Source organism: Ruditapes philippinarum, unplaced genomic scaffold (assembly GCF_026571515.1).
Source record: "Ruditapes philippinarum isolate M1 unplaced genomic scaffold, ASM2657151v2 ctg17009_1_1_1_1, whole genome shotgun sequence".
Classification (NCBI taxonomy): Eukaryota; Metazoa; Mollusca; class Bivalvia; order Venerida; family Veneridae; genus Ruditapes; species Ruditapes philippinarum.
In genome coordinates, this window is record NW_026864735.1 from 3,914 (window position 1) to 12,957 (window position 9,044).

Genomic DNA, 9,044 nt, shown 5'->3' on the forward strand with positions numbered 1-9,044 from the left:
AACTGCATGACAGGAAAAGTGTTTATAGTGTGCTAGATATTTCCAATTTCCAAGGAGGGCAAGTCCCTGTGACAAACTATCAGGAAAAGGGTTACACTTCATTTGGCATGGAAATGATTTGTTTGATTTTTTTTTCTTAACTAGGTAAGACTTGCGTCGTCTGTGTCAATCAGGAAGTTTCCACAGAGTTTACGGTCCCAGGCACCCGTTTTTCCCCATTATGTTAGGATGAGTCTTAAAAGGTATTCGGTGATTTCTGTTTGTATTCTGTTAAGATAAACTGTGAAAATAAATTGAAAGTCCATGTTCAATTACTTGTATGATACTTTAATATATACCAGTGTCACAAAACTGTATCTTATAGCATTTGACTTCAAATTGACACAATAAAGTTTATAAACTTTATGGTGAGATAACAAAGTTTAAAAGGATTAAAAATAAATTAAGAAATTTAAAAATGTATGAATCTTCACAAGGTGTGTATGAATTAACATAATATGACTGAATTTGCTATGTTTATAACCACATTTTTATCATGTTTAAATTTTTATAAACAGAGTAGGGCTACATTTTATAACAATGTACCATTTCAGGAAATTGTTTAAAGCATCTTTCTTACAAGCAGATTTATAGGCCATTGGTGTTTTATGACTATATGTTTGTTTCTTTGTATGTTCAGAAGAAAATGCATAAATGCTCAGTTACCAACAAGTTGTAAATAAATAATAATTGAATAATATTTTGAAACTTACTTTTTACACTACAAGAAACAAAAATGGTACCATTTGACAGTAGAAATGTCTGAAGTGATTTAATCTTAAATGTGTATTTGTTACAGATATTACGTAGCCGAAGGTGTTTATTCACAGGACACATGGAAACAAGTGATGGGAGAGCAGGGTAAACAACTGGTACATCAGACAAGTGGTAAGTCACGCTCAATCTACTCTTTCTTGCTGTTTAACCAGACTCTATTACTGAATTTTATGCGCCCATTTAAAAAATGGGACATAATATAGGAATGCCTGGTGGGCAGGGAGATGGAGTGCGGGTGACATCCAATTTTGTCTGGAGCATATCTCATTCACAAAGAGAGGGACTTTAATGAAACTTCATTGAAATTTTAACCATAATAAGACCCCATGTTACACACATGAACCAGGTATCTACGTCAAAGGTCATGGTCACACTTAGAGGTCATTGAAAGATGCTTGTCTGGAGCAAAACTTATACATGCATTTAGGGATTCAATATAACTTGTCATAAATGTAAACCATTGTGAGGCCCAAAATTCAGGTCCCTGCTGCCATATCAAGGTCACACATTGGGGTCAAAGTTCATTTAAAATACGAATTAGTTAAAATTGTGTGTGTCAGAAACAAGTGTTAGTGTTTGTAGAAAAAATGAGTTCATGTTATAACGGTAGATGGACCTATTGCAGTAATGACTATTCGGCCCATACATAAAAAAAAAGGTGAAACAGCATTGACTGGAAAATTAATGTAGGCCATTTTGAAAAATGAAGTCAAACACAAATTTTTATTTTGCGCTAATTAGGGGCATCTGTGGCTGAGTGGTTAAGGATGTTGACTACATACTACTTGCCCCTCTTGCTATGGGTTTGCATCCCATCACAACATTTGAATTTTTTCTTGTGAGGAAGCTATCCATATAGCTTATGGACCCTTGGTGGCACAAGTCCCATAACTCTAATTTGCTTTGTTACATAATTATGTCCCTTTTTCGACTTAGAAATTATTGGTTAAGTTTTTGCGTGTAACTTGGTATCTCCATAACTATTGAAGGGAATGAATTGAAACTTCACACACTTGTTCTCTGTGATTATCTAAGATGATTGTCACAAGTCCCATAACTCTGATTGCTTTTTTACACAACTCATAATGCCCCTTTTTCGACTTAGAAATTCTTGGTTAAGTTTTTGCGTTTAAGCTGGTATCTCCATAACTACTGAAGGGAATGGATTGAAACTTCACACACTTGTTCTCTGTGATTATCTAAGATGATTGGCACACGTCCCATAACTCTGTTTGCTTTTTTGCATAATTATGCCCCTTTTCTGACTTAGAAATTCTTGGTTAAGTTTTTGCTTGTAAGCTGGTATCTCCATAACTACTGAAGGGAATGAATTGAAACTTCACACTCTTGTTGTCTGTGATTATTTAAGATGATTGGCACAAGTCCCATAACTCTGATTTACTTTTTCGCATAATTATGCCCCTTTTTCGACTCAGGAAATTCTTGTTTCTTGTTATAGTTTTTTTTTTGTGTGTAAGCTGGTATCTCCATAACTACTGAAGGGAATGTATTGAAACTTCACACACTTGTTCTCTGTGATTATTTAAGATGATTGGCACAAGTCCCATAACTCTGATTGTTTTTTTGAATAATTATTCCCCTTTTTCGACTTAGAAATTCTAGGTAAATTTTTGCTTGTAAGCTGGTATCTCCATAACTACTGAAGGGTTTGTACCTTTTCGGACAATTTTATGTATTCATATTGGTAAGCTTTTTTATACTCAATGAAACACCATTGTGACAACTTTTCGAATAGTCGAGCGTTACTGTTCTCCGACAGTTCTTGTTTTATCATACTGTCCAGTGCCATGATCTGTTGGGAGAATAGTCTACTTGATATATATGTAAGGCAAAGTTGTTTCAATAATGTTAGATTAAAGTAATTAAATGGACTCAGAAATCAACGTTGTTTTCTTTATTATCAAGGTACATTTTCCTCCCTTGTATTCACAGTACTGAAATCAGTACTTGTTTCCATCAATAGTTAAAAGTAAAATCCACTGTTAATTGATAACAATTTGAGTGACAGAGTTTAATTGGATCACAAGTTGACAGTGTAAACAAAGTTATATTTTGCCAGTCAGCTTATGTGTGCAATCTGACCAATTTAAACCAGCTCGAAATATATGAAGGTCTGTTCTGGTAATAAATAATTTAACATTCGTGGTGAATATCAGAAATTGCTACTCAAATTAACTACAAACATATGATAAAAAATATCATTGATACATTAAAATTGTTTTTAAAATAAACTTTAAAGTTATGTTGAAAAATTTACCTACATAATGTATATTTGTATTTATAGGTGAACAAAGATGATCTGAACATGTATATTCCAAGGTTGTTAGAGGCTCTTCTCATCTGTTTTAGTGATGACAGCTGGACAGTTAGAGATGGTAAAATGTCTAAAACATACCTTAGTTATAAATAATCAGAGTCCTTGCTAAGGATTTTCATATGGGTATTTACATGAAACTTGACACTTGTTTAAGGGTAATAGTTGCGTATAATTTCCTAGACATATAACTCTTGCAGGAAATGTTTTTCTGACTGCATTATACCCCTTCTCAAACTCCATAGAAAATTCATTGTTCAAGTTTTTCATTAAGGGCCTGTCTCAACAACTTCTCTTTCTTTATGATTGTTGGTTGACAGCCACAACCCATAACTCTAGCATTGATACTTACGATATGATTTCCCTGTTTGACTGTCTCTCTGTTTATGTTCATGTTCATAGCAGCAGTTTATTCCATATGTTCATTCAACTCTGAAAGCTCATATAATGTGCAAAGAGTTGTTTACTTTTATCTGTAGAATAGGCTTTTCCAATCCGATTACATTATTTTCTAACGTTTAAGAATGTTTTCTGGAGAACAAGTTATTTTATTCTGGTTTTAACTTGTTCAACAATTCTAGTAATGAAGCTACACGAATATAATATTCTTTATATCACATATCCAATATAAGAACTTTTTAATTGATTCACTTTAAAGTGTAACACTGACATTCCCTGCGTCTTTTTTCGCTATGATTGTATAACGTGAATGATAACACATCAAAATATGTACATGGCCTGTGCATTATTATTTTCACTGAGTCGCAAAAGCAGCACAGGTATGTGATAAAGTATAATAATGCACTGTTTATTGTTCAAATGCTTTGTAATTAATCACTAAGGTTTTTCGGCCTTTGTGATTGTATTTCTGCGTATTTGAACTCTACGATGCATTTTTATGCAACAAAACAATCATAATTGATATTTTCTAAATATAAAATCCAACATAGATCAACTGTGTTTTTCAGGTTATCTATACCAGCATTGTATCCACTGTTTTTCAACAATCAACAAGATAATAAACCATCAGTGCGGGGGCGGCCCTTGCTCTCCCCAGAGCATAAGGTATAAACAGTTTTTAGTCATTCCAAACCTAATACTAGTAGCTTAAGCATTATAACTTAAGATCTTTGATGAAGTATTCTATGCTTAGAACTTTTAAATGCTATCAGCAAAATATTGTTACAAATTTATCCACTACATGAAATGGCTGAAATTAAGAAAAGGCCTCTGTGGTCAAACAGTTGCGGTCACTAACTTTGAATCATTTGCATCTTATTGCAATGGTTCAAATCCCAACAAGACCTTATAGCCCTTTCATATGGGAAAGCTATTTAGCTAGCTTAAGTGGGGTCAGTGGTTGCACTCAAGTGTCCAGCTTGATCTGAAAGAATGCCCAGAGGTTTTATTTATCACTTAAGCTTTATGATGGTCATACATCCATGACCAAGACTTTTATTCATAAAAACAATGAAATAATTGTAGAATAACAGTTTAATTAGCTCGACTATTCGAAGAATATGAGAGCTATTGTAGTCGCCCCGGCGTCAGCTTCCGCTTCGGCGTCTGCGTTGGTTAAAGTTTTTTGTAAAGTCAAATATCTCAATTATTACTTGAGATATTCAATTGAAACTTACAATACTTATTTATAGTAACAAGGTACATCAGATTGACAAGTTGGATAACTCTGCCTACAATATTGACAGAATTATGCCCCTTTTTAACTTAGAAATTTTGGTTAAAGTTTTTTGTAAAGTCAAATATCTCAACTATTGCTTGAGATATTCAATTAAAACTTACAATACTTATTTATAGTGACAAGGTACATCAGATTGACAAGTTGGATAACTCTGCCTACAATATTGACAGAATTATGCCCCTTTGGAACTTAGAAATTTTGGTTAAAGTTTTTTTGTAAAGTAAAATATCTCAATGATTGCTTGAGATATTCAATTGAAATTTAAAATACTTTTTTATAGTAACAATGTACATCAGTTTGCAAAATTGCATAACTCTGCCTAAAATATTAGCAAGTTTTACTTATCTCAATAACTATTAAAGATATTTATTTAAAAATTCACATATGCATTTAGGGTCATAATTGTAGGTCCCTGACAAAGATCCATAATTCTATCTTGCATTTAGGCTGATTTTTCTCCCCTTTTTCAACTTAGAAATTCATGGTAAAGTTTTGCTTGTAAGCTGTTATCTCAATAACTTCTGAAGGGTTTGTGCCTTTTTTGGGACAATTTTATGCATTTAATAAGGCAGTGATTTACTTGATAAAACATCTTAATAACAAGCCTTTGTACCTTTTCTGTCAAATTTATTTATTCATAGGTAATTAGTATTATTATACTCAATAAAACACCCTTGTGACATTACTGTATAATTAGACTCTCTCTTAGGCCTATAACATGAATTTATGAAAAAAAATTAGCCCTTTTGTGAACTTGAAAAATTTAACATTATCAAGGCTCTTTTACTATCAAGCACTTAGAATAGTCGAGCGTGCTGTCCTACCGACAGCTCTTGTTGATATTAAAATTTGTTGTTACAATTTAAATTTAGCTTGCTGTGTGAGAACAAAACGTTTAATCACAGTTTTTTCGGAAAATGGGATGGTAGAATCTAGCAGACTATGGTAATGCGTGTTTTTTTACTGTGGCATTGCCGACTATTTTATGAGGTCAAGTTTTTGGTGAAAGTTCACGGGATTGTTTGTCACCAGAGTATATTGTAATACTCTCTTGATTTTCCACTTAATTTTTGTTTTGCACAATTATGGCCCATTAATGATCAATTTTTTAGTAAAATAGATTGTCCGCCTTTCATCACCAAAACCAATGGGGGATTTCAGTGAAACTTCACAGGATTGTTTGTTACCATGCCTAGTTGTGCATACTATCTTTATTTTCTGCTTTTTTTTTTTTGCACAGTTAAGGCCCACTAATGGTCAATTTTCGTGTAAAATAAGCTTGTCCGCACCTTCCTCACCAAAACCGCTGGGTGGATTTCAGTTAAACTTTGCAGGATTGTTTGTCACCATGCCTAGTTGTGCATAGTTAATTGATTTTCAACTTAATTTTTTGACACAATTGTCAAAGCTTCCTTTTGTAGGCATAAGTCACTTTTTATTGACAGCTCTTGTTTCCTACATTTTTTTGACCATGCTTTAAATTGCCTTTAATATTTTAGATCCAATAAACATGCCAGTATCTGAGCTAAAGAAGTTTGCTGAGGAGGTGTTTTATCCTGAGCCCCATGAGGAGTTTCTAGTGCCTTAGATGAATTCTGGGAACAAAGATGATATGGCGAGCCATTAACCGATCTCTACCCTTCAGAAGCTTTTTATACACATGAAGAAATTGACTAAAATTTGATAAGTAACAGTAGACGTGTGTTCAAGAAACTATTATTTGACTTACCTGGAATATTATTAGAAACATTTATAAAGAGGAAGAATATTATTCTCCAGTTGCTTGGGCACAAACCAAAATGAAAAACTAACAAATTTTACAAAGGTGCTTCCCCTCCGACTACTATAGATGTGCTAAAACTCGTGGTTCAGGAAGCAGTTATTGACATATTAGGTTTAAATGGGGCCAAAAAATCATTGGAAAAAACTAAATGAGGTATTCGTGAAAGAAGGATTTTGTTGACACAATTTTGGTGCAAAAATTGCGCGAAGAAGAGCCTGAGTGGGTTAATTATGATGACGATGAATTGGCAGTGAAAATGCAACTAACTGAAAAAAATATTTAATGATTTATTGACAGATACTGTTCAGACAATGAACAAAATCTTTCGCAAGAAGCAAAGTTTGCAGCATCAGACATAGTCAGCTATTTGATCAGGATTATGTTAAAGCTTTTGTGATCTTATTTCATGCAGATGCTTTTTCTGATCTGAGTGATGCAGATGCTTATTCATCTGCAGTTACAGCTAAATGAGTGATCTGAGTATATAAGAGCTTGCACATGAATTTTATATTCTGGGGTTTGAATTGAGGACAGTGAATCATGAAGTCGAGCTAAAATGGCATTATGGTCTAGAGAATTTGTTTCATAACCTTTTTGCATTAAATTTTGAAATATAAGGGATTTTATTTATATATTTTTTCTACTCTAGTTAGATGATATTGCTCATGTATCAGTGTTAGTTTATTTTGAAAATTTAGATATATTTATTGTTTGAATAATGAAAAAAAACTTCATGAAGGTCTAACAGTAACTGTAGCATGAAGGTCAAAGCCTGAAGTCCAGTCTGTAAAGAATGGAAGTTATATAAACTTAAAGAAATTGTGATACCCTTGCATTTTCATACTCTTGTTGGTAACTTTTGAAAGTCGTTGATTTCATTGAAAATGAAAGTGCTCATTTTGAACATTGAGGAAAGATAGTATTTTATTAACTAGTTGCAGGATTTTTTTTTCATAGATCTGTGATATTTGTTTTGTATTGATATACTGTGAAATTAAGATTGTTTGTTTAAGCCATTAACTGTCCAGTCTTGTCTTAAACTAATGGAATATTGGACATGCTCACTTGTGACAATTAATGCACAGAAGGGCAGCTGAGGGTCTACTTTAAATTGCCAAGTATATACAGTAAACAGATAAATTACCATGATTAGAAAAGATAGAATAATGAAATACCTGAGATACATTGTTAAATGTAGCTTACAGTTCACACATGCAATTCTAAAAATTTAATGCTAAAAACATGATTAAAGGGGTTTTTTTTGCATTACAAATTTTTCTGATTTTACTGTATTACTTGTTTTTTGGAAGCAGTTTTGTTTGTTTAGTCATATACTCTTAGGTTTGTTAGTGAAATGCTCTTTTTATAGTTATGCCAGCATGTATATTATTTATATATTTCTTTTTTTATTTATTTTGTATGTGTAGTTGAAGTATTGAACGATTTGTAAATGTTAAGTGACTGAGAGAACCTCACAAGTGACCTTTTGTCAATATAGTCCTATAAAAAATACCTATATTAAATAGTAAACCTGTCAAATTTTGATCTTAGACAATGGTTTTGTTTTATTTTTCCGACAAACAATTAAAGGTGGTCTTTTGTAGACCAATAATCTCTTCCTTCAACATCATCAATTCCTATTAATGTAAGACTTCACAATCAGTTCTGCATGTCAAGAGTGACCTCTTTGTCTTATATTTTTATACGCATAAAGAAAATAACAATAGGCCATGATGTCTTGTATTTTAAAAAAATGTGTTATTCCTCCAATTTTTTTGGGGAAAAAACAACATTTTACTGTTTCTTTGATAACTGATGCATGTCCATGTCAGCATTACTATCACATGATGATCTACACATCTCTATTATAAGCAAAATGAAGACCTGGTAATTGTTTCAGTTCCTCTGTTACAAAAGTACTGTCATATGTACCTTTAATACTAGAATGTTCTTACCATAATGTATTTCATAGGTAAAATCAGTCTGAACTATAAATTTCGTTTTATTTCATATGGTATTTTTTAAGATGTATCTGACGTAAAAGTTAAATGTTGTTATTTTTATACTATGCATTTTCTTGAATAAAATCATGCAACGGTTAATCATTTAGTTTATGAAATAAAAACTTAAAACGTGAAGTTATTGTTTACCAGGGTAAGTGTACTTATAAATGATTGTTTTATACATATATATTTGTAGTTGTAATAGTGTAAGATAATGAAGGAGGAAACTAAATTATAATTTATTATATGTAGCAGTTAGACTTGTGCTAAATGTACAAACAAGCAAACTGAAAGATTTTTTCTTTTAAATTGTAAAGAAAATAAAGAAAATAAATGCTAACAACGATGCCAAGACTTGATTATTTTTTTTTTTGCTCACCTGAGCACTTAGTTTTAAGAGGTAAGCTT

The 9,044-nt window shown here is 32.2% G+C and overlaps 1 long non-coding RNA gene across 1 annotated transcript; it reads left to right on the forward strand.

The window, feature by feature from the left end:
- Positions 1 to 629: 629 nt before the first annotated feature.
- Positions 630 to 7,211, forward strand: LOC132726670 (uncharacterized). Its single transcript, XR_009625230.1, has 4 exons — positions 630 to 927; positions 3,122 to 3,212; positions 4,120 to 4,216; positions 6,350 to 7,211. It is a non-coding gene; the product is annotated as an uncharacterized LOC132726670 (long non-coding RNA).
- The last annotated feature ends 1,833 nt before the right edge of the window (positions 7,212 to 9,044 follow it).